We start from the raw sequence: 25,885 nt of genomic DNA, 5'->3' as shown, positions 1-25,885 counted from the left end.
ACACAAGTTGCGAACACAGACCACAGCAGAACTTCCTCCATTTCTATATTTCAAAATAACCGAATTAAGTTTTTAACGTTTACGGGGAGCGTAGTCGCTTGTCACTGATATTTCTTTTCTACACAGACAGATGGCTGGCGAGTAGTAGATTGGGGTTTGTGTCGTGTGAACACACCACATTTGCAGCGATCTTTTGCATGTATAGACATCTGCGCCAATGTCTGCGCAGACAGATCGTTGCGTGTCAAAGTTGATATGCCAAACATGTAAGTCAAAGAAATTTGATTGTGTAACCCAAAACATTGTCACTCGCCTGTCGTCAGACAAATCTAATCAAATCTAGGGTCTCGCCAAACAGCCACGCTTCAAGTAACTGGAAGCGGGAGAAGGCACTGCTCTTACGCGAATTCAGCTCTGCGCTTGCGCACGAGCCCGCTGGTAACTGCTCAAATGAACCTTTGATCATAAAAGTCGTTCGTCTTCTGTTGACTGCAATGTGAAATGTAATCGCTTGGAGCGCTGGCGTTGCTCCAGCTATTTGACGTCTGTGTAGTGTATAAAGTGTTTGTGTGCATGGCAATTTGCTTCGAAGTTTGTGTGTTCCTTTGACTACTTTTTTAATCTTGCTTCGTCTAGGGCGGGGGGGTAATAAATCGACATATTGCATGTTATTAATTGTGTGTGTTGGTGGGCACGTGGCATATGCTGCAGGCGACTTCAGCAAGCCAGAAAAGAGGAGCTGGTCACATTCTTAACAATTCTTTCTTAGCTTTCCATTCTACGTTTGTCTATTTTTGAGCACTGGATGCCATAAGTTAAAAAGCGCTTCATCCGTTTCCTACTTTTTATTAATTTTGTAGTTAGTGGAACACTAATTCCATTTTCAAAAATAAAAATGGTTTTATTCTCCACATAGTGTACGAAACATTTTTTTTACCTTCACATATTCCCTCTTCCGTGCTGTATAATTCGCTTCATATGTTTCTGTAGTTATTTTGGTTAATGTGCAATGTGATACTCGAGTGCTGTGTTGTAAACTAGAGAAGCTCTCTCTTGTATCAAGACACCACAGTGTCTCAGTTTGCTTGACTTCTGCGCATGTAGCATTTCTCAGGAGAGTATTCTGTTTGTAACATGAGAAGGCACTTTACTGAGCAAATTCTGAAATATACACTCATCCATTCGTGAGTGATTTATATATCGTCATTTTTAACTGTTTTCCGTCTTATCCTTTAGTTGCTTTAAATTCGTGGAGGTATGTGCCGTCTATGCAACTAAATGAAGGCAGTTTGTTTGTTGCCATACGCGTTTCGCTTCATTTTGTAACCTAAAAAAAAAAAAATACCGACAAAATGTAATATATCAACAGATTATATCTAGTAGATAATACGCTTATTGTATATATAAAAAGAAACATGTATTTCAGGCCACTGATGATGCTTCCCAAATAAATGAAGCGAAACGCGTATGGCAACAAACAGACTGCCTTCATTTAGTTGCATAGACGGCACATACCTCCACGGATTTATATATGTTTTGACGACGACCTCCATTTGCGACTCTCGTAACAAATTTTGCTGAATGCTTTTACGATCTCGAAGTAATACCTAGATGGCTTCATCCAAGTAGCTTCCCTGCTTTCCGCCCCTTTTTTTTGCAAATAGACACACAATGCAATTGTGGTACAAGCAACTGCATCCGATAATAAGTTGTCTCATCTTGAAATGTGACGAAAAATATGACGACACTGTAATAACCCTGTTTATATTATACTTCTTAAATAGGTTCATGTTCGAAAATTGTTGCACCACGCCTGCACAATTGTTGGTTACCAATAGTTCTGTTCCCGGAAAGCTTGTATACCACAGGAAATTTTTCCCACCCAACATTATGACAGCATACAACAGTAATACAAATTTATGCAAGTAAATTACCCAGAGAGGTTTGGAGCATGTACCTGTAATATAATTAATATTCATTCTTTAATTGTGGTTCGCAGTTCCCATCAAGGAGGAGGGCCTTCTGAATGTATTAAGATAACACAAGCAACTGTTCTGAAATTAATCTGTATACACACATAATTATGTCTTTAACTATAGTATGTTGTGTGATCTATTTGTTCTGTACCTCTGCGCCCTAGTAAATCCCAACATACATATTGTGGTGGCTCACTGAGCTCTCCACAGTTTTTGAATGGATTTTATACTAAAAGCCCATGTCTTGGGTCATGAGTTGGAACTGATAATGTTAACGGAGTTTGTTCGTTTTCAGACATGTAGAAAGTTTACTTTTAAAATTTCTATTTAGTTTACCAAAATCACTGCAGGCCCTCTTTATTTCTGTTTATTTGTTTTGCTGTCTGTTCATTCGTCATTTCATCTGCAGCACATACAAAATCTCATGAACAAGTTTTATGGAGAAACTGGTTAGTTAAAACTTGTTACTTAATATGAATCACCTTTTTATTATTTTAGTGTTATTGCAATTCACTTTTTGTGCTGTTCTTAAAACACCTACAAAAATTACTTTTTCATTGGAGCAAACAGTAGGATGTCATCTTCCAGACAAAGTTAGTTAAGATATGTTTAATTAGTCCGTATCAATATTGCTTCTTTGTTTTCTCAGTTTAAGGACCTGAGAATCTCTCTCCAGGGTTGCTGAGAATAGTTGTTGTGATAGGAAATTGCCTTGCCTGACTCCTCTATTCAATTCTGAATTAGGTGATTTAAAGAGCTGATGCAGAAATTCAGTGACATTGTGATATGAATAGTCTCCCCAGGGCCACAGAAATATCTAGAGTGTTGGGATTGGGCATTATATGGAAATTCTACTAAATGTACTTAAGATAAACATAGGATTTCATCCATTACTTGAAAATGTTAAATTGAATATAATGTGTATATGAGGCTAGATCAGTACGAACAAAACAGAAGAGATATTGTTCTATGGATATGTATAAAGAGAGAATGGTAAACTGCAAAGCTTTTGAAATAACTTTTGCCCAGAGGCAAAAAATAAAAATGTATCAACCAAATATTGGTTAACTATAATGAGACATTGACTGTCATTGATTTCTCATAATTTTGTTCATTATGAATATGTGAACAGCTGTACATCTTTCTTGGATAGCACCCTATATTTTTTTATTTGGTAATTTACTTCTTCTCCCCAAGACCCATTCAAAAATGTCCCAGTGTAGCGTTCATGTAAACATGACATAATTTAAAACATAACATAAAACTGAGTACGACTCGCATATACTGGCACACAGTGCAGCTACCTGGGGTACTGTGATTCGTCCACATACTGGCGTTAACAGTAAATAAATGGAAATATGAGGAAAATGCACACTGGTCATTGAGTCCACTGTTTTCTACTGAAGGTCTGTGGGAGTGCATCTATGAAGGATTTAAGTTGGCAGAACAGTATTCCCAATAAGGTTTTCTTATTTACAATGCAGATACATTTAGTACATCATGGTAGTGTCTTTAAATGATATGTTGTGTAGAGTAAAGGCAGTTCTTGATTAAAAACTGCATCATCATTACTCAGGCAGAGGAACTCTGCAGAGAGTGGTATCCTGACAAGAACCCACCTTTTCAGGAGACGTTTTTTCGTCTTCTTGTGAGTCTTCAGGAAGTTTCAATCCAAGACATTCAATCATGATATAACTTGTGCAGAAGAATCTGCAGAGGTATTATTCTTGTTTATGTTGCAATGAATCCACAGGAGAGCACATGGCAACTTGGACAGGAAATTAACATCCTTATCATGTATACCTATAAAAAGAATTAAACAATGGAAAAGCCAGGGTGAAATGTAACAAAGAATTACATGAGAGATTTTCAGTACCATGTATAATTCTATCAGTGACACAGCATCAGAACCTTGTCAACTAGAACTACTATTCTCACTTTCATTTTAGCAATGAATGTTCCGTCTCAGAGGGCAGGTAAATGCAACGAACATTTAGGACATATCCCAACTTTGTCAGACGAATTTTTTTTTTTTTTTTCTCACCCTCTGGTTGAAGTGCCACTAAAAGGGCACAAGACACAAGTGATGGATCACAGTGCTCCGTTTTCTGCAATGTCACCAGCAATCGGTCGCTTGCCTAGAGACCCCACACATGAGTGATTGCCAAGCAATTGCAGTCGGTGTTATGAACATCACTTTGTCAAGAAGTTGTGCTAGACAGCTATGCTTCACAGCAGTTGCTGTTGATTTCCGTATCCCCACGATTACTTGAAAAATGTAAATTTAAATAGATGTGAATGATAAGGTATTAACCTTGTTTAGAAATGCTTTTCTTGGGAAGTGTTTATTACTTGAATATATTACATTTTCTACTGATGTCAAATGGATTATGTACATCTTTCCAGTGTGCCAATACAATTCATTTCACATTTACTACTCTTCAGTTCCTTTTTTATTCATTAGTATTATTGTCTAAGTGCAATTTATTAAGTGAATCTATAGAGATAGTGTCAATGACAGCATTAATGATTAGCATAATTCTTCTTTTAAATTGTGTGAAGGAGAATTAAATTTTATGATATGACAAGAGACTTGAATATAACGGTATACTAGATTTGTCTTGAACTTTAAATTAAGTGTCCTCTTAACATTACAGTGTGAAGGCAACATGCATCATTATGTCTAGAAATTAAAAACTTTGACAATGACTTTAACTATTTCATAAATTACTCAAAATCATAAGGTGGCACCCATTGTATCATGACCATTACTTTGAAATTCCCATCAATTCTACTTCTGCAGTACAAACTTCAAAAAGCTAATCATTGCGAAATTTGAGGGAGTATTTTGTTTTACTTCTAAATACAAGTGGCATCTCTTGCATTCTCCTCACTTCTCAGACCAATTTGTGGTCTCTGCATCACTATAAATTCTAACACAAATTTGTTACTCAACTTGGGCTTGGTCCGAGCTGCCACAGTTGGTGGTCACGTGTGTGTGCGGTGTACTTGCTTGTGTGACTGAATGGTGTGTGTTTCTCTCTTTTTTCTGATGAAGGCTGCAGCCAAAAGCTAATGTGTATACTTAAACAGCACCTGTCTGCAACTTAACATGTCATCTTTACAGTAAGTAGCAATCTAGCTTTACATGTATTGTTTATAATACAATCTTTGTTTTCCTACCTAAAAGATTAAATTTCTGGTAGTAAATAATGTTTTGTAAACAGATGGAAGGAGACTCATTTCACCTGTGAAATCAGTCAGTGATAGGATGTGCATTAGAGTTCTGAAGAGCAGGAGGAGGTTATTAAGTGGTGCTTGGTGTTTGAGAATGTTGCTACTGTTCAGAGGCACTTGAGACATGAGTGTGAGACTGATCCACACACAATGTTAACAGTTACCCATTTTTGAGTCAAATCATCAAGCAGAAAGGCTCACCAAAGCAGACTCACATGGATTCAAGTGAAGAATCCTCAGATGTAATGTTGGAACTGTTTGTATTCACCACCAAAACTTTTCAAGGATAGTATGGCAGTAATGTGTTATTAGTGTGCAATGCGTTCTGGGGAGAAGCAGTGTGTATTACTTCACTCTAAAACTGATGCAAGGTCTGACTGACATTTACCCAGATTAAAGGGCACAGTCTTGTGAAAGGGAATGGGTGATTACTACATGTCACCGGAGATTTATACGTAGCATTGTTTGGACCTGGATATTGTTGTCTGAGCAAGAGACGGTATCGAGGGTGGGCTATAGTTGGATTGTTCTATTAAACAATAGATGCACCCTCAGATGTAAGCAAAAAACTTAGTTACCTCAGTTGCACTACATATTTCCCATTCATACTGTCATCACTAGATTGTACTTAATCACCTAACAGTCCACTGGGCCAATAACGGTTTTGTAAGTGGTTGGCACAACACTACATTCTGCAAAAGAGTACTTAATTATTTCACTGTAACTACTTTGAACACACAACTCAAAAGTGTGATTTTTTTTTTTATATGCACAGCCATCAACACCAGGGGACACTGTACAGTCAGCACAAACATCAGTAGAAATTAACAGAAGAATCATAGAAGCAGGAAACCCACAACCCTTAAGAATTTTTGGTGTCCTACCCCAAGAACAACATAAATTTAGCACAGGTAAGATAGAACATAATATAATCCCTCTTTTAATGATTAAAAACTCATGAACAACCTTGAAAGCAATTGTGAGTGGGAGAAACATCAACTAAAAGCTGTGACCCATAATAAAATCCGAATTTTGTGTTTTCTTCCAAAATCTACAAAGCATAAGAAACGAAGTTAACTATTTTTCTCTTCCAGGCTACCACACTGTTAATCATTTCTGCAGATAAGACTAAAAGGGAGGTCGCTGTCTGATCCTTGCCATAGACAGTGTAGACTGTAATCCCATACAACCAAGCTATGAAAAGCATTTTGAAATGTTGCAGTAGTGATTACATTCAAGAAGCATTTAGCAGTATGTTTCTAGTGATTAGTGATGATATCATACTAGTGTTTACTTCGGAACTAAACTTAGTGCTATGACGCTATAATTCAAAGTACCCTAATATTTTGCTGTATGGTGACCTTAACACAAATTTTTAAAAGGCTCATCGTCTTGTCATAACGTGAATGTGGTAAAATGCTATAACATGGAAAATATGAATCACAGGTTTGCAGGAATAACAGCTACTAATCTTTCTGCTATTGACAGCTTTTTTGTTAATACCAATATTTCATCATTATTGCACATTAAACAATATTTTCTGTGGCATATTGTATTATAATTGTTTCATATGAATTATAGCTGTACTAAACACTAATAAGCAGACAGACACATATACAAATGAGCATCATTGGGCAACAAAAACGATGTATCAACTTCCACACATTTTCTCTGTAGAGATGACTGAAGTTGTGTTCATAGTGCTTGTGATGTTAACAGCGAACATATGAATTATGGGCACTCTGCAGGACAGTTATGATGTGGCATTTCAAATTAGGTTTATTTCTACACGGCACCAATTTGGGGGGGGGGGGGGGGTGCAGTAAGAAGTTGTTAGTTCTAGGAATGCAACTATCTTGTTGCTTGCATACAGCAGAATTGTGAACAATAAGTTATTTTATGAGTATTTCAGACTAAAAAATTTCAGAACAAGGTTACTCATAAAACCAAAAAACTGTACAACTGGCAATTTATAGTAAACTCGAGGAGTAAATCAAAAGTCATGTAGGAAATTATTAGTGGGACAATGGGTGTGATAGCAATTTCCCTCAGTAACGCACATTAAGAATGAGGGTAGTGTTGTACATGACTATAAATAAATATGTGAAGTATTCAATAACCACTTCACAAACACTAGCGAAACTTTATATTCTTGGATTGGCACTTAGAGCCCTCTTTCTGGTCAGAGCTAGAGTTATACCCTAAAATATTGTTTCTTGATACAGTTACACTAGCTGAAATCTTAAAAATTATAAAGCAGAAACCAAACTCTCATGCATGCAGTTTTGATAGCATATTGAATTATCTTCTCAAACAGAGAAGTAACTTGTCTGTCACTTATAATAAACTGCTCCTTGCTGTTGGGCCAAGTGCATAAAATTTTCAAGGCAGCAAAAGCAGTTTCTCCTTTTAAAAATTATGATGTTAACAATTACAGGCTCATCTTGATTGTGTCAAGCATACCCAGGGTTCTCAAGAAAGCAATGTATGACTGTGTTATTAAGTTCCTGAAAAACGACTGTTTAACAAGCCCTTTGTCTGTTTGGACGTCAAAAAGGGAGCTAAATAAATGGGCCCCTATGTTTGTTTCTGAATGAAGTTTGTAGTGCACTCAGTGACATAAAGCATGCAACAGGAGTATCCATTGATTCTGCAAAGTCCTTCAATCTCATCAATCGTGAATTACTCGCAGAGAAACTGCTAAAGTATGGAATTTGGGGAATATCCAACAGTTGGTTTGTATGATATTTTTCAGAGTACAAAAAGTTGTAATCACCTCAAAAATGTTGGAAGTGTACAGTTAAAGGAGAACCAAGCATATTATTCTTGATGGTGAGTGTTCATTAGAGGTACTGTTATCATCCTATATTCTGTGTGGTTATATTAAAGTGTAGCTAGTTGGAGAGATCCAATTTGGGCTGTAATTATCATATGGCAGTGAAACCTGGCAGATATTCTAATGTGTTAATGTGGAACTGATTTACGCTGGGAAAAAAAGTTCCAATTTTGGCCATTAGATGCAAATCTGGTGTTGTGAATGCAAGGAAGACACACAGAAATGTTTCTATAAATGTATTAGGAACAGGATGTGGGCAGAAGAGATCAAACAGGCGAGAAAAGCATAATACTGATTTTACTGTTAACTGCTGCTTACAAAGGTTGTTCAATACGAGCACTATAGATTGTGATAAAATGCTGCATCTGTAAAATGATATGATCAACATTTGCTTGCAGCAGTTGCGGTGGAATTTGAGCAGCACGTTCCTGTATAATGGCCTTCAGATCGGGTAGAGACCGAATGAGTCCCTGGTAAATGCTTCTGTTAGGCATCTCCATAACAAAAAGTCACATGGATTTAGATCAGCTGATCTTGTAGATCATATCTGGAAAACCTCTGGAGGTAACACCTTTAAGGAAGGTTGCATTGAGCAGGTATTTCAGTGGGTGAGCGACATGAGGTGTTGCCCCATTTTGTATGAAAAGACTGGTTTCCACACAGTTGCACTGTTCCAAAGCAGGAACCACGTGCTGTTCGAGGGGGTTTTGATAATGTGCAAACATGACAGGACACCACTCACCACTCTTTGGTGAGTTCATGCTTGGCTACCATGGGTTGCCGTCCTTTGCAGCAGCTCTTCCCTTTCCTTGCTGCATGTCTCTCTTGCTTTCACCTCCCTGGGGAACATATCTTGGGTAGTTTGCATTCTGAAGTTTCAGTAGCCTGTCTGTTTTTTCCTTCTTTCTTCATTCTCCATCTCCTCCCCTTCCTCAAATTCAGCATTTGTGGTCTCCCTTTGTTTCTTCGTCCTCCCTGTGCATTCCTGAAGAACAGTCCATGCATTTGATGTGTAACAGGTGACAGGATAACGCATAATTCCCGGTCCCTGGTTGGTTGGCAGGATTTGCAAGTATGCCCTGGTACAGGCCAGCCCCAGGGTAGGTTGACCGCCTGAGCTGTTCCCTCCCCTGCTACCAAATGGTCTCTCTGTCTGGAGTTCGGGTGGTGGGAACAGTCACCTAAGGTGGATAAGCTGTCCTCTGAGGGCCCATCAGTTGAAAGGAGTGCGCCATCGGAGATTCTGCCAGTTGTGGGGGATTTTTTTGCAGTAGACCATCACCTTTATCTCAATCCACGTCTATTAAACATAAACAGAATGAGGCTAAAGATTGAACGACTCTGTCCCGCGCACTTCAGTTCCTCGTGGTTTCATGTACAGAAAGAGGTCAGGCCTTTGCTACAGTTAATCCATTTATTATTCAGAAAGGTGTTATGCAATTGCAGGCCCTGTGAAATCCTGCTCTTGCCTATGCAATGGGACTTTGTTTCTGGAGATCAATTGTGATTGTCAAGCCCAACAATTGCTTACAGCTTTGCTCCTCCACTGCTATCCTGTTCACGTAAAGGCTCATTGTACGCTGAATTCTTCCCATGGTGTTATTTACACTCAGTTGCTTTATGGTGTGACTGAGGGGGAAATCCAACATTATCTCTCTGATCAGGGAGTCACTATGGCCCATTGGGTAACAAAAAAGGTTGATGCAAACTTAGTGCCTACACGAGTTCTCATATTTGATTGAGTAGTGCTTCCGTTGAAGATTAAGGTAGGCTATGAAGTCATTATGGTCTGTCCATACAATCCAAACCAAATGAATTGCTATCAGTGTCAATGTTATAAACACGTATCCTATCAAAACATGACCAAATGTGTTACTTGCGGTAGAAATGCTTGTGAGGACAACTGTCTGTACCAACTGTAATGGTGGCCGTCCTGCCTTATCCTGTGAGTGTCCTATGAATCTCAATGAGCAGGCCGCCCAGGAGATCTGGGTGGAGGAAAAAGTACCCAACCCTCTCACTTGCAAGATGTTGATGAGTTGAAAGTGCTGCATTTTACCATCCGGCACTTACAGCACTGTTTTTGCAATGCCTTTCTCCACGAAGTACATGGCCATGTAGACTTGTGACCTCCAGTCCAGCACTGCACCTATAAAATCGCACAGTATCATGGTAGCTTCCCCATATCCTTACTAATAAGTGTCTTACTGCATTCATCTAATTTCATCCTGTGTTATTGTTTTAGTGGCTAACATGATCAGTGAGTTATTGCTTATATGGATTTTGTCATTAATTACTTTCTTTTTCATTGCAAGGGATCTTTGTGTGTGAAAGTTTTCTTGTAATGTGAGGAGATTTTTGTTGCGATTGTTCACTGTAATAAGTTTCATGTCATGTTCTATGTTGGATGGCTCATGTCCATGTTTTATAAGGTGTTCGGCAAATGTAGAATGGCTATTTTCGTACTTCCAGCTTCTTATATGCTCTTTTTATGTAGTTTTGAAATTCCTGTCTGTCATCCCCAGATATACTGATTCACATTCTTGGCATTCTAATTGGTATATACTTGCTCCTTAGTATTTATCTGATTTGTCTGTTATTGTTTGTAAATGTGACTGTAGTGTGTTTCTAGTTCTGTAAGCAATGTGTAATCCCTGTTTCTTTAATATATTTGCTATACTGTGTGTTGATTTGTGTTTATGTTAAAGTGTGCCATTTCCTTCTGTCAGTCATGTCATGAATGTCACTGTTTTGTGTTTTCGCATGTGATGTAGTGTCTGTGGGGTTCTTTAGTGTTTGTATTCTCTGCTTGTTTTCATTTTTCTTTGGTTGTGTTTTGTCGTTTTAGTGGAGTCCTTGTACTATATGAATGTTGTAACTATTGTCTGCGGCTATGAGTTGCATTGTTTGTAATTCTTTTTCACAGTTTTCTTTACTTTGTGGGATATTATTTAGTCTGTGTAACATGTGTCGTAAGGCCACCAATTTTTGATTTTGGGGTGGTTGGATGAAGCATATATAATTGCATCTGTGGGTGCTGGCTTTCTGAAGATGTCAAATGGGTGCTTATTGCTGTCTCTCTTTATTGTTATCTCCAAGACATGTATTTCCTTTTGTGTTTCTTTTTCCATGGTGAATTGAATAGTTTTATGTGTATTTTTTTTATATCTCATTTTCCCTTCTGGTATTGTAGTTATGTACCTTATTGTTTCATTTGAACTGTAGTGGATTATATACAGCAAACTTCATGAAGGAATAAATATACTGTGAAGCAGTAGTCAATCATAATTATATAGTATAATATAATAATAATATTAATACTTTATTCAGCATCGGATAATTCATTGTATATGTATAAAAACAGGTTACAATTCTTGATAGATAGCACAATAATACATTCTTCTGAATATGTCATTGATTAACAAAATGATTAAATTAAAAATAAAATGGTTTGCTTAACACTATTTACATATTTGTTGAAGCACTTCTTATTCTGCATGTAAGTATAGTATTCTTCTAATGTGTCAAATGGAAATTGTAACAGGAATTTCTTTAGCTGAAATGACTACATTCATACTCTAGACATACAGTTGTAAATTTCAATCATGATAGATGTTGTATCTCTAGCCATATACTAAATAAATAATAAATTAGCTGAAATTTAACCTTCATTGTGGGTAGGGTCATAACTTTATAACTTTACTGGAGAGTGCATTGGCTATCTTTAAACCTGCATATTGTGGATTCTTTTCATAGAATGCTGTTCTGTCGTTGCTGATGTAAAATTTTTCTTTATTTCTGGCATTGTAATGGTACAAATTGGAACAAATGTTGGGCTGCAGTCTTTTAACAAGTAATATGGCTTTTTGAATGTACATGTTCACTATGGTTAGTACACCAGTTTTTGGAAACAATCCATGGCATGATTCCTTATATTTTGCTCCGTAGATGATTCTTATAGCTCTTTTCTGAAGTGGCAATAGCTTATTTAGATTTGTGTTGGTTGTTTCCCCCCTTATTTCTATTCCATAATTCAGGTGAGAGGAAAATAGTGTGGTATGAAGTCTTTAGGACAACAGTGTCTTTGCAGAACTTGCTGATCATATTAATTGCAAATATATTCTTAGACAACTTACATGCTCATATCAACATGTGTGTCCCACTTTAGATTGCTCTGAATTGTTAAACTGAGAAATTTTACACTGAGCTCTTTTTCTTTTCTCTTTTCTTTCTTTCTTTCTTTCTTTTTTTTAATTTTTATTATTATTTTTTATTAACTGATTGTCTCTGTATAGTGTAATTTCATCATTAAAGCTACTGTTGTTAAACTCCATGAGACATGTTTTACTAGTGCTTACATGTAAGTGGCTTTCATTAAACTACTGTAAAATTTCATTTGTCATGTTATTGAAATAGGTTTCTAGTTCATTAAATGATTCCTTTTTACACACAATGGATGTATCATCTGCATACAGAACTATGTTGCAACTCCAAGTGCAATATCTTATGTCATTTACATAAATCAGAAACAGAAAAGGACCCAATACTGGGGCACTCCATGTTTTTGTATTAGTGAGTTCGGATTTGTGAACACTACTTTTAGTTTTAAGCAGTACAAACTGTTTTCAGTTACTCATATGAGATTTTATTGTCGTGAGCAGTGCCTCACATGCCAATATTCCATAGCTTTTCTAATAGGGTTGGGACATTCACACAGTCAAAAGCTTTCTCAATGTCAAGGTATATACCTGCAACATGTTGCTTGCTCTCGATGCCCCTTATTATCCCTTCATTTAACTGAGCAGCTGCTGGGCTGCATGATTTACATTTTAGGAAACCATTTTCATTTTTAAAAAAATAGTTTGAGCATCGGGAGAAAGTTTATAATTCTGCTGTATATGACTCTCTTCAACTATTTTGGAAAAGACTGGAAGTATTGAAATGGGTCTGTAGTTTAGAATTTTGAGTTTGTCTTTTTTTTCAAGATTTGTTTTACCAGAGCTATTTTTAGTCTGTCTAGGAAGATGCCTGATTGTATTGTTTACTGCCACAGACAGAGCTACAGAGACACTTTCTCTGCACACTTTTTTTTTTCCACCGCCTGGCTGAGCTACGGCAACTGTTAAGCTTTACACCTGCTCTCTGCATTGCCTTCCAGGAAACTTGGTTCCCGGCAATGTGGACCCCCTGCCCTCCGCGGCTATAAGGGATATTACAGAAACCGTAGCAACTATAATCGAGTGTCATGGAGTTTGCGTTTATGTCCTAAATACAGTCTGTAGTGAACGTGTGCCCCTTCAAACTCCTCTTGAAGCTGTGGCTGTTAGAATAAGAATGACACAGGAAATAACTGTCTGCAATGTATATCTTCATCCAGATGGTTCATTACCCCTGAATGTAATAACTACACTGATTGATCAACTCCCTAAACCTTTCCTACTTTTGGGAGATTTTAATGCCCATAACCCCTTATGGGGTGCTACCATGTTTACTGGCCAAGGCACAGATGTCAAAACTTTACTGTCTCAGTTTGACCTCTGCCTCTTAAATACTGGGGCCGCCATGCATTTTAGTGTGGCTCATGGTAGTTACTCGGTCATTGATTTATCAGTTTGCAGCCCAGGACTTCGCCCATCTATCCACTGAAGAGCACATAACGACCTGTGTGGTAGTGACCACTTCCCTATCTTCCTGTTACTGCCCCAGCATCAAGCGCACGGACACCTGCCCATATGGGCTTTAAATAAAGTGGACTGGGAAACTTTCACTTCTGCTGTCGCTGTTGAATCTCCCCCACACTGTAACATCAATGTCATGGTTGAGCAGGTGACTACAACAATTGTTTCTGTGGCAGAAAACACGATCCCTCGCTCTTTAGGGTGCCCAGAGCGTGAGGCAGTCCCTTACTGAAGCAATTAAAGTGTGTCGGCGAGCTCTACTGCAGCACCCTTCCCCGGAGCACCTCATAGCCTTTAAATGGCTACATGCCCGTGTTTTGCTACCTTATCAAATGACGGGAGCAAGAGTGTTGGGAGAGATACGTCTCGACCATTGGGTGCCATACGTCACCTTCCCACCTGGGCAAATATCAAACATCTTTTTAGATACCAGGCCCCAACAGGTGTTCCTGGTGTTACCATAAATGGTGTGTTATCTACCAATGCAAATGTGATTGCCGAGCACTTTGCTGAGCACTATGCTTGAGCATCTGCATCGGAGTATTACACCCCAGCCTTTCGCACCCTCAAACAGTGGCTGGAAGGGTGTGTCCTCTCATCACACCTCAGTGAATCTTATAATGCCCCATTTACAGAGTGGGAGCTCCTCAGTGCCCTTGCACATCGCCCCAGCTCATCTCCTGGGCCTGATTGGATCCACAGCCAGATGATTAAACATCTCTCATCTGACTACAAGTGACATATCCTCATCATCTTCAACTGGATCTGGTGCGATGGCATCATTCCATCCCAATGGCAGGAGAGCACCATCATTCCAGTGCTCAAACCCGGTAAAAACCTGCTCAATGTGGATAGCTATTGGCCCATCAGCCTCTCCAGAGTTCTTTGTAAGCTGCTGGAACGTGTAGTATGTCGGAGGTTGGGTTGGATCCTGGAGTCTCGTGGCTTGCTGGCTCCATGTCAGGGCAACTTCCGTCAGGGTTGCTCTACCACTGATAACCTTGTGTCCATCGAGTCTGCCATATGAACAGCCTTTTTCTGACGGCAACACCTGGTTGCAGTCTTTTTTGACTTACGTAAATCATACGATACAACCTGGCGACATCATATCCTTGCCACATTGTATGAGTTGGGTCTCCGGGGCCTGCTTCTGATTTTTATCTAAAACTTCCTGTCGTTCTGTACTTTCTGTGTCCAAGTTGGTGGCTCCCCTAGTTCCATCCATATCCAGGAGAATGGAGTCCTGCAGGGCTTTGTATTGAGTGTCTCTATTTTTATTGGCCATTAATGGTCTAGCAGCAGCTGTTGGGTCCTCCGTCTCCCCTTCTCTGTATGCAGACGACTTCTTAATTCGTACTGCTGCTCCAATACTGTTGTTACTGAGCGGCACCTCCAGGGAGCCATCCACGAGGCGCAGTCATGGGCTGTAGCCCACGGCTTCCAGTTTTCAGCCGCAAAGTCATGTGTCATGCACTTCTGTCAGTGTCGTTCCATTCATCCAGAACCCGCACTTTACCTTAATGATGATCCACTCACTATAGTGGAGACATATCAATTCCTAGGACTTGTTTTCTATGCTTGATTGACTTGGCTCCTTCATCTTCGTCAGCTTAAGCAGAAGTGCTGGCATTACCTCAATGCCCTCCACTGCTTGAGCAACACCATTTGGGGTGCAGGTCACTGTATGCTGCTGCAGCTCTACAGAGCCCTTGTCCAATCCTGAATTGACTATGGGATGTGGTTTATGGCTCGACAGTGCCTTCAGCATTGCATTTACTTGACCCTGTGCACCACTGTGGGGTTCGATTAGCGACAGGAGCTTTTAGGACGAGTCCGCTGACCAGTGTACTGGTGGAGGCTGGTGTCCCTCCACTGCTGATCAGATGTGCACAACTGCTCACCAGTTACGCAGCACAGATTCATAGTTCCCCCGAGCTTCCGAATTACCATCTCCTTTTCCCGCCTGCGGCAGTCCATCTCCACATCGGTGGCCCAGATCGGGGCTAACGATTGTGGTTCTCGTGCGGTCCTTTCTCTCCGAACTGTAATCCTTCCCTTTACCACCTCTACTTGCGGTCTATTCATGTACACCTCAATCGTGTATGCCTCGGCTGCAGCTTCATCTGGACCTTTCATGTGGCCCTAAGGACTCCATTAACCCTGCAGCTCTCCGCTGTCACTTCCTCTCGATTCATGTCGTGTTCCAGGGCTCTGAAGTGGTTTACACCGACGGCTCGATGGGTGATGGTCACATTGGCTTTGCAAAGTTTTTCAGCTTTGGGAGACAAAATTGCAAAATTTCAGTATCCACAACAAACTGTGAGCCATTAAGAGGACCACGAATGTGTGGAAGTCCTTGATGAGGGCATTTCGCAGGGACTCTGTGGTTCTCTGCAGGCTCCACATTGGCTGTGCGTGGGCGACCTGCAGCTACCTCTTGCACTGTGAAGACCCACCTCAGTGTTGGTGCGGCACCCGGTTGACAGTGGCCAATATTCTTCTGCTATGTCCCTCCCCCTGTGAGTTCATCTTCGGTTGCCAGACTCTGTATCATTGATTTTAGCAGACAATGCCTCATCGGCTGATTTGGTTTTATGTTTCATCTGTTAGGGTGGGTTTTATCATTCGATTTGAGTTTTAGTGCCTGTCCTTTGTCTCTCTGTGTCCTCAACCCTAGTGCTTTTAGGGTGAAGGTTTTATTGTGTTGCAGAGTGGCTGGCTTTTTTTTCTTCTTGGTCGGCCAGCCACTGTAATCGGCTTCCTTGTTGTACTCTCTTCGAACTGTTTCTTGTGTGTCTCTGTTGTTCTGTTGTCCTCTTTTGTTCCTTTTAGTGTTCATTGCCTTTCCTTCATTCTTGTGGTTTTTCCTTTCTTTTCGTTTTGTGTTATATGTCTCAACTATTTTATTCTCATGCTTGTAGCATTGTTTTATTAGGAACAAGGGACTGATGACCTCATAGTTTGGTCCCTTTCTCCCTCTTTTAAACCAATCAATCTGCACACTTTTGATACATTAATACTGAGGCTGTCATGCCGTGTGAAACTGGAAGATTTTAGAGAGCTAATGATGATAATTATTTCTTTGCAATTTGTGGGGACTAGATATGTGCTATAAGAATAGATGAATTGCCCTTAAAATTATACTGCAGGTTATTATGTTTGTCGTTGATTGCTTCCCCTACTGAAGAAAAATATTCATTGAATATATTAGCAATTTCAAGTTGACCTTTTACTACTATCGCATTGTGGTCAATATGAAAGTCGGTACAGCATTTCTCTCTGCCTGTTCTAAAACTGTTTGTCACTACCCAGACACCAGTGAAACATGAAGCTTGTTTGCAACATAGCTGCTCCTGGTCTGTATTGATAAATCTTTATAATATTCTTGATAAGTTTTGAAGGCCTCCTTTAGCTTGAGATTTTGTCCATTATTCGACATTGCACTATTGAATAATTTTAATTTTTCCCTTGCTTCAATGACATCATTATTTATCCAGATACTTTTGTTCATATTTTAGTTTATTTAACATCTGTGTCTACAACTGGGCATTTGGCATCAAAACAATAGTAGAAACCAGCAGCAAAGCTATCACAGGAAAATGTATCATTCACAAACTGTGGTATGTGTACTAACATGCAGTTCAATCTATTGATGTCATGATTATACATAATTCTTTTGCTTACATATAGTTTCTTTTTGGAGACAAAGGGCATCTCATTTGCCTCCAATTGAAGCTATACTGCACGGAGGCTTGTTTTAGAACAGCTGTACTATAGGAAAGATGGGTCATATTTGTTATTATATTATCCAGACATGTTTTGCTGCTGCCAGTCTCACTAGTGGGCTCACGGATAAGTGGCAGAATTTACTTACATCAATAATGCTGAAATTACTTGCTTTAACCGTGATGCTACACCACACCCAAACTTGTTTTTCCTACTAAAGGCAGAACAAAATTTCATGTTGAGTGGCTGAATAATGCTAATTAGTCAGAATGGCAATTCCTTAAACAAATGTCTACAAGATGGTCGTGGATGAGTACCACACATAATTCTTACAGTTTGTTTTTGTGCAATGAAGACTTTCTTTTTAAATATGAGTTACCATAGAATATTATTTACTTTGATAAAACAGGCATCCAGAAAATAAAATTTAGTGTACACAATTAATGCAAACAATCCCTGATTGAAGCTGGAGATTAGTAAAAAACTGACAGAAAAATTAGGTTCGACCAGTTGTAATTCTGTCAGTGCAGAAAATCCGAGGACTAGCGTGTAAGCTTTTAATGAGTTCCTTATTTGCATTGAAGAATTAGAGCTGAGCAAACCAGTTGGTATAAACTACCTCTTGCAATATCATGTGACCATTGGTGTTAACTGTTACAGGATTCAAGTTAGCTTCTTACTTCTAAAGAGAAGATACAGAGGAAGCAGCAGTTGCAACATATGTCAGAAACTGCTTTAATTTCAAAAACATTGATGTTAATAAATTTTCCTCAGAGCAGCACTTAGAGGCTTGTGCAACAGATGTAGTATTTCATAATAAGTCCTTTATAACAGTTAGTATATAAAGTTCACCTTCAGGGAACGTTAACCTCATTAAAAAAAAAAAAATGGTAGCTCTGTTATCCCATATCACAGTAAAAAGCAGGGAAATAGTGGCTGGTGTGAGGATTTATTGAAAAGCTCTGTCAGTAAACAATTATTGCAATCAGTAACACTGTTGTTCAATTTAATTCCTACTGTGATCTTTCCAACTAAGGTATATAAATGCTCTGAGACAGCTATTGATAACATATTTGTAGAGAAATCAGGAAAAAAGTTGTATCACAAAACATTACTATATGGGCTATCCAATCGTGACATGCATTAACTTACGTTAAATGTTGAAATGTGTCAAGATATAAAATATATTAAATTTGAAAACAGGAGGGTACTAAATCAGTCAGTAATTGAGAATTTTAGGAGATTGCGCAAACACATGAACTGGATAGATGTTTACAACACTTCTGACTCAAATGGAAAATACAAAGCATTCATTAATAAATTTACTTCCTTTTTTAAAAATTAAATCAAATCAAACAGAAGTCTAAAAATAAAATGTGGAATACACAAGGAATAAAGACATCAAATGAGACAAAAAGGAGACTGTATCTACTATTCTGGAATAGCTCTGATGTATTAAAAAGAATATGGCAAAATATTGAAGCAAGTACTCCAGAAATCTAAGCAGCTTTATTATGAGAAAAGATGTTTACATCAGGCAACAAAATAAAAACTATATGGGATATAATAAAGACAGAGCTAGGTGGGGCCAGAAAGGAAGAGGAACAGAGAGGTCTAAAAATAATTGAGACATTGGTAACATGCATGCAGTGTTGCAAACCTCTTAAACAAGTACTTTGTTTCTGTTACTGATAGTTTGGAGTTATCAGGTTTAATAAACAATGCAATGGAATACTTGAGATCAGTCTTTACAAGAACTCCAGTAAAATGGAAATGACACGTCTCCAAAAGAAGTAGGTCCATCATAAAATTCTTAAAATCAAAGTATTCTAGTGGTTATGATAACATATCCATGAAGTTAATGAAAGAGTGCTCATGCAAGTTCATTTCTATCTTAAGTTATTCATGTAATCAATCTCTTATCAATGGAACAGTTCCAGACTGTTCAAAAATATGCTGAAGTTAAGCCTCTTTACAAGAAGGGGGACAAAGAGGGACTGTCAAACTATCAACCAAGTTCACTTTTTCCAGCTTTTTCAAAAAATATTTGGAAAGGTTGAGTTCATCTGTGTTCTCAAACATATGACTCCAAATAATATATTGTCCAAGTCACAGTTTGGGTTCCTTAAGGTTTCTAATACAGAGAAGACTATTAACATGTACTGTAAGAATGTACTTGATTTGTTAGATAACAAATTAGAGGCTACTGGCATTTTCTGTGACCTGTCAAAAGCATTTGACTGTGTGAGCTGCATCATTCTCTTAAATAAATTAGAATATAATGGTGTCGCCAGCAGTGTTGCGAAATGATTCTTGTCTTACCCTACTAACAGGAAACAAAGGGCGTCAGTGTAAAATATCTGTAGAGTAAGCAATTAGTCTTCATCTGACTGGAATTAAATACATGTGGTGTTCCTCAAAGTTCCGTCTTGGGTCCTTTGCTTTGTCTTGTGTGCATTAATAACATCTTCCCTGATACATTTCCAGATGCTAAGTTTGTTTTGTTTGCAGATGATACAAACATTGTAATAAATAGCAAGTCAAGTACAGATGTAGAAATGGTTGCTAATCAAATTTTCATCAACATTAATAAATGGTTAAAGCTAATTCACTGTCTTTAGACTTTGAAAAGACCCACTATATGCAGTTCAGAACCTAAAGAGATTTCCTACCAGCATCTGTATAACATATGCAGACATGCAAGTCAAAGAGGTTGACAATGTTGAATTTCTGGGATTACGAGTCGATAATAAATTCCGGTGGCAAGGGCATACTACAGAACTGCTGAAGCACTCGATCAAGGCTGTATTTGCAGTGCAAATGATGTCAGATGTAGGAGATATTAAAAAAAAAGCTTGGTTTCAGAAAAAGCACAGATTAAACAGCGTTTGAAAGACTTTTTGATACTCAATTCCTCTTACTCTATAGGTGAATCTCATAACAGGAACTGCTAGAGCAGCTGAAGTAAATATGTCTGTTCGACTTCAGTTTGGTCACAGCAGCAAAGATTAGGTATTTTTTGTATGATATATTTATTAAAAGTGTATAGGTATGTTTCATTCTGACAGTGTATTAATTCTGTAAATATTTGCAGTTCCAGTTTACTGTAATGTATTCACATATTTGACAATCCCCTGACAAATGATGAGAGATGTGAGTATTATATTTAAATGTTTTCTTTCTTTTATGTTATACTCTCCGACTTGTTCCAACTCCATGTGAATCTTCTCATTTTGGGTCTATGGAATGAAAACTGAATCTAATATAATCTAATCTCATTCCATATGATATTATAGAATGAAAATATGCAAAATATGTCAACTTACAGATTTCTCTCTTCACAAGATTTGCAATGATTCTAAGTACAAATGTCACTGAACTAAGTTGTTTTAGGAGTTTCAGAATGTGTTTTTCCAGTTTCTCTCATCAGTATGGACCTCTGAGAATTTTGAAATTTTTCTCTTATATTACTTCTTCACCATGTGTTAAGCTTATCATTGGTGCAGGACCTTGAGATATGCTGAACTGAATATGTTGTGTTTTTTTAAAACTGAGGGTGAGACCATTCGCAGAAAACCAATCAAGAATAATTTTAAGAACTTTGTTTACCAAGTCTTCTTTTTCTGTATGTATGCTCAGATTGATTGCAATACTAGTATCATGTGCAAAAAGAACTAATGCTGCTTGTTGTGTAGGCATACTAGATGGAAGGTCATTCATATAAATGATGAACAGTAATGGACCTAAGATTGTACCTTGAGGAATCCCATATGTGATTTCTCCCCACTCAGAATTATGTCTCTGCTCTAGATTGCTTGAATTACTAAGTATAACTTCCCGCATTCATTTGGTTCCATATGTCATTATCTATATGTGTTAGCTACAGGCTCAGATGCCTTCCTCATGATGTCATGAACTGTACTCAGTCAGCATCGGATATTGTGTGCAGCTTTGCAGCAGTGAGTCCCATCCCTAAACCTGAGGTAGCTGAAATATACACTCTGTGGCAAGGCAGATCAATAACTTTGCCATTTAAGTTAATAAATGACATCAAATATCTTGCCATATGATGGTACCATACCCTCCCAACCTTTACTAATTCATGCTCATTAATTGGATCTAACCTCATGTTGTATGCTGGTGTGCAAAACATAAGATAAGTTTTTGGTGAGCATTTATGAAGCAGTCATTTATGTAATTTGGCTGGTCTTTTTTCCCAATACTTATATCATCAGCATTTTTAAGAGTAATTTCCTGATTTTCATGTATCTTCCCAGTTTCACTTTATACAATGTCCAACACAGATTTTAATTTCTTGCTGAACTTTCTTGCTACGTTATCATTACTAAGCAGCTTTGCCTTTGCAATCAACTATCAAGATAGTTTCCTCTGAGTCTTTGCATATTCTATAAACTGGGGATCTGTGGATCTTCTCATTTGAGAAATGAGCATTTTTAAAGTACTGCAGGAAATCTTAATGCCTGTTGTGAGCCAGGAACTAGATTTAGTGATCCAACATGAATGGGCTCTAGTCGTTTTTTTTAGGTAAATACATTACAAAATTGGACATGAATATTGAAGAGAAAACATCATAAGCATTGTTAGTACTTGACTGTGAAAGCCCTTCTGACCAGGATTCACTACTTCTACTATCAACAAAACTAGCACAATTTTCGGCAGAGAAATTTCTTATATGAGAAAGAAATACATTTCTGTCTTTTGCAAGTTTAGCTGGAATTATAAGGCTGAAGGCATTATGATCAGATAGTCCTAAGTTAATATTAATATTTTTCTCTCTCTCTGTGGGATCAATATTTGATAGTGTGTTGTCTATAAGACTATATTCTTCCAATTGAATTTTGAACCAAGATGTATTCCTAAGAGTTTGGCACATTTATTATCTGCATTCTTCGAAAGTCCTAACATAAGCTTTTGGGTTTTATGTGGATTGTAAACAAGTTTATTGGCTGCAGACCATTTTGAAGCAAAGTCAAGAGCTTCTTGCATAATCTTATCAAGAGTTTGGATGCCATGATCAGGGGACCATTAAAAATTTTAAACAAGACTTTAGAAATTCCAAATATATCTTATCTTCCTCTCATTTGGCTATTGTAGGCAGAGTTTCTGTTGTGCCAGACAAAACACTGCATTATCCTAAAGTTTCCTCTGCCCTGTCGAATTCACTACTGCCAGTATGCTGAGGGCTGATGTTTGGTGTTGTGTGATACCCCATTCCAAAGTAAATGTTCATAAAAATTTCACAATAATTACTGTGCACGAAGTCACTTTGCTCATTAGGCAGCTTCTCTTAGCTGCAGCAGGTGAGTGTATGGCAAGCTATGACAGGGAACTTCCTGTTCCATATTAAACAGGTTACTCTGCAACAAAAAAAAAAAAAGTTATATTGCTCAGCTGTTTCATTGTAACGAATTTTTTTCAGCATTTTGAATCTTCATAAACATGAATCTTAAGCTGTTTGTCATTTGAATCAACTGTAACAAATTTGTTGTAATAGATCTGGCCTGAAATTGTCCATGTGGAATTAAAGAAAAGCGACCTGGGGACTGAATCTGAACAGTTTTGCTATCCACTAGGTTCGGTATATGTATTGAAAGGAGTAATGGTCCTATCATGCTTCCTAGGGGTATTCATTACATTTTGTTTACATCTATTGACTATTTTTCATTAAGATCAACATCCTGAGTTCTGTCTTCAAGAAAGTCCCAAATATGGTTCAATACTCAATGAATGTGTACTACTTTTTCACGAAAACCAATAGAAAACAGTTAGTTACAGTAAATAATCGAATGCCAGAAAGTCTCCCAGTTGTAAAGGGTGTTCATCAAAGATCTGTTCTTGGACCTTTCCTTTTCATTATTTATATACATGATTTACCTGCAGTTGTACCATGTGATGCAGTGCTATATGCTGATGACACAACACTCATCACATGTGTTACCAACCTTGAAAATGCGCAACACAACATGACAGCAGCCATGAAGAGATGCAGTACTTGGTCTGAGGCAGATGTATTGCAGAAGAATGATAGTAGAACTGAAGCTGTTGTATTTAGTCTGAATGCTCCCAGTCATGATACCAAAACAGTAAAATTATTACGGTCTCATGTATGAGAATCACTCCAAAAGAAAGGTATACTATTTTTGTAAAAATACAGTTTTCATTCTGCACGTGTGAAAGTTTTACAGTGTGTAGATGCAGCCTTCCCACTTGTTTTTAAACTCAGTTCAACCTGTTCCCGTGAGTGGTGCCGTCACAACATGTCTTCAAGATGGCTGCTACACGTGACGTTCGTCAGAAGCAACGTGCTGTCATATAATTCCTGTGCTGTGATAATGAGACAGTGGAAAACATCCAGAAGAGGTTGAAAAAGGTGTATGGAGATGCTGCTTTCGATCGCAGTACAGTTAGTCGGTGGGCAAGCAGGTTACGTGATGAAAGCAGACATGGCAATATTGAGGATTGTCCTTGCAGTGGCACGCCTCGTACTGCACACACTCCAGACAATGTGCAGAGAGTTAACGAACCGGTGACTGCTGATAGACGCATCACAGTGAATGAATTGTCATGCTATTTTGGGATGGGGGAAGGAAGTGTTTGCAGAATACTGAAAGTGTTGGCATTAAAAAAAGATTTTGCCAGGTGGGTTCCCAAGATGTTTATCACAAAACTCGGATGGACAACACTGAAACAGCTACCCTTAAGTCCTGACCTGGCTCCATGTGACTATTATCTCTTTGGCAAACTGAAGGACTCTCTTCATGGAACAAGGTTTGAAGATGATGACTTTCTTGTCCACACTGCCAAACAGTGGCTCCAACAGGTTGGTCCAGAATTTTACCGTGTGGGTATACAGACGCTGGTTCCAAGATGGCGTAAGGCGGTTTAGGGGGATAGAAGTTATGTGGAATAATGAAAATATTGTTCCTAAAGGATGTATCTACACACTGTAAAACTTTCAAACATGTGGAATGAAAGATGGATTAAAAAAAAAAAATAGTGTGCATTTCTTTTGGAGTGACCCTCGTAGATCAAAAGATCAGCCGTGATACCCACACAGGGAAGTTATGTGGCAAATTGCAAATTGACATGTGTCATCTATCTGCTGTGCAAAATGAGGAGCAATGTCAGTAAAGAACTTACATTATATGCATATTTTGCAATCTTCCATTCCCACCTGAGTTATGAAACACTATTATGGGGCAACTCCGTATGCTCAGAATTAGTGTTCAAATGGCAAACAAACCCTTAAGGTGCATAGCAGGACTTAGCCCATATGAATCATGTCAAGATTATTTTAAGATACTAAATATAATGACAGTGCCTGGCCTTATATTTACAACTGCCTTGTCTTTGCTAAAGATAATCTGAGTAAATTTGACTGAAGGAGGACAGTTCATGACTGTAACATAATAAGTGGACATACAGTTAATAGGCTTGCAAAAAGAAATAACAGTTACAAATGTCTTGGTCCTGTCTGCGTCAACAAATTACCTGAAATGCCTATAGTATGCCAGTAAATAAATTTAAACCTAGTCTTTCAAGGTGTCTGAAGAGTAAAGTAATTTACTTGCTCAAGTGCTCCTTGAGTATGTGACAAATGACACACTGTCTGTATGAGAATGAACAATAAATTAACTGCAAACAGGTATGCCACACTGTGCAACTACCTTATTAATTTTTCATGTACTGATTGTTAATTATCTGTTTGATTATTTATTTGTCATTCACTGAACTATGTAGTTCATTTATCTTGTAATTGACATTTTGTTGTTAAGACTTTTGCATAAATATGTATTGTATTCATCTTGAATTACCATATTATAGTTAGTGACATTTGTCCAAGTTTGTATTATTGTTATTCTTATTATTGTTGTGTTAACACTGATGACACCAATTGCATGTGTATATGCTCAAAGGTGGAATAAAACATTTGTATTTGTAAAATAAAATAGCCAACGTTTAGCCATAGGCTAATATTTAACTATTTTGACTGTCTACATTTACAGATGTTCCAATGCCAAAGTTTTATTAATTCAGATAAACAAATGTGATTAATGGTCATAAAGGTTTTTAAGCATTTAAATGTTTTCATTTTGAGTGATTGACTACATCATTTTAAAGGTTTTCCTGAAACTACTATTTGTTAATTTTACATATTTTACACAAAAATTGCATTACATAGATGAATTTCTGTCTTTCTACCTTTGAAACTATGGAATTGACTGAAATGAGAGATATATATAGGGCCCACACGAAATTACATTGTGTAGACTGCAGTTCTATGTTTTTTTATACGTAATGAGTAGATGAACTTTAACATCAAAAGGTCTTTAAATTACCTCAAATGATGATAAGTAATGACTCACATGCTTGATAAAAAGAAACATAGTTGTAAGAATTGCAACTAACCT

General features: G+C 37.9%; 1 long non-coding RNA gene across 2 annotated transcripts; it reads left to right on the top strand.

The window, feature by feature from the left end:
• Positions 1-280: 280 nt before the first annotated feature.
• On the top strand, positions 281-12,382 carry LOC126365840 (uncharacterized). 2 transcript variants are annotated; one of them, XR_007566265.1, is made up of 3 exons: positions 281-2,425; positions 5,989-6,124; positions 6,308-12,382. It is a non-coding gene; the product is annotated as an uncharacterized LOC126365840 (long non-coding RNA). The 2 variants fall into 2 exon arrangements; XR_007566264.1 differs by having other exon boundaries at positions 281-5,102.
• Positions 12,383-25,885: the final 13,503 nt, after the last annotated feature.

Source organism: Schistocerca gregaria, chromosome 4 (assembly GCF_023897955.1).
Source record: "Schistocerca gregaria isolate iqSchGreg1 chromosome 4, iqSchGreg1.2, whole genome shotgun sequence".
Classification (NCBI taxonomy): Eukaryota; Metazoa; Arthropoda; class Insecta; order Orthoptera; family Acrididae; genus Schistocerca; species Schistocerca gregaria.
The sequence above is the reverse complement of the archived record's forward strand: the minus strand, read 5'-3'. Positions and strand labels throughout refer to the sequence as shown.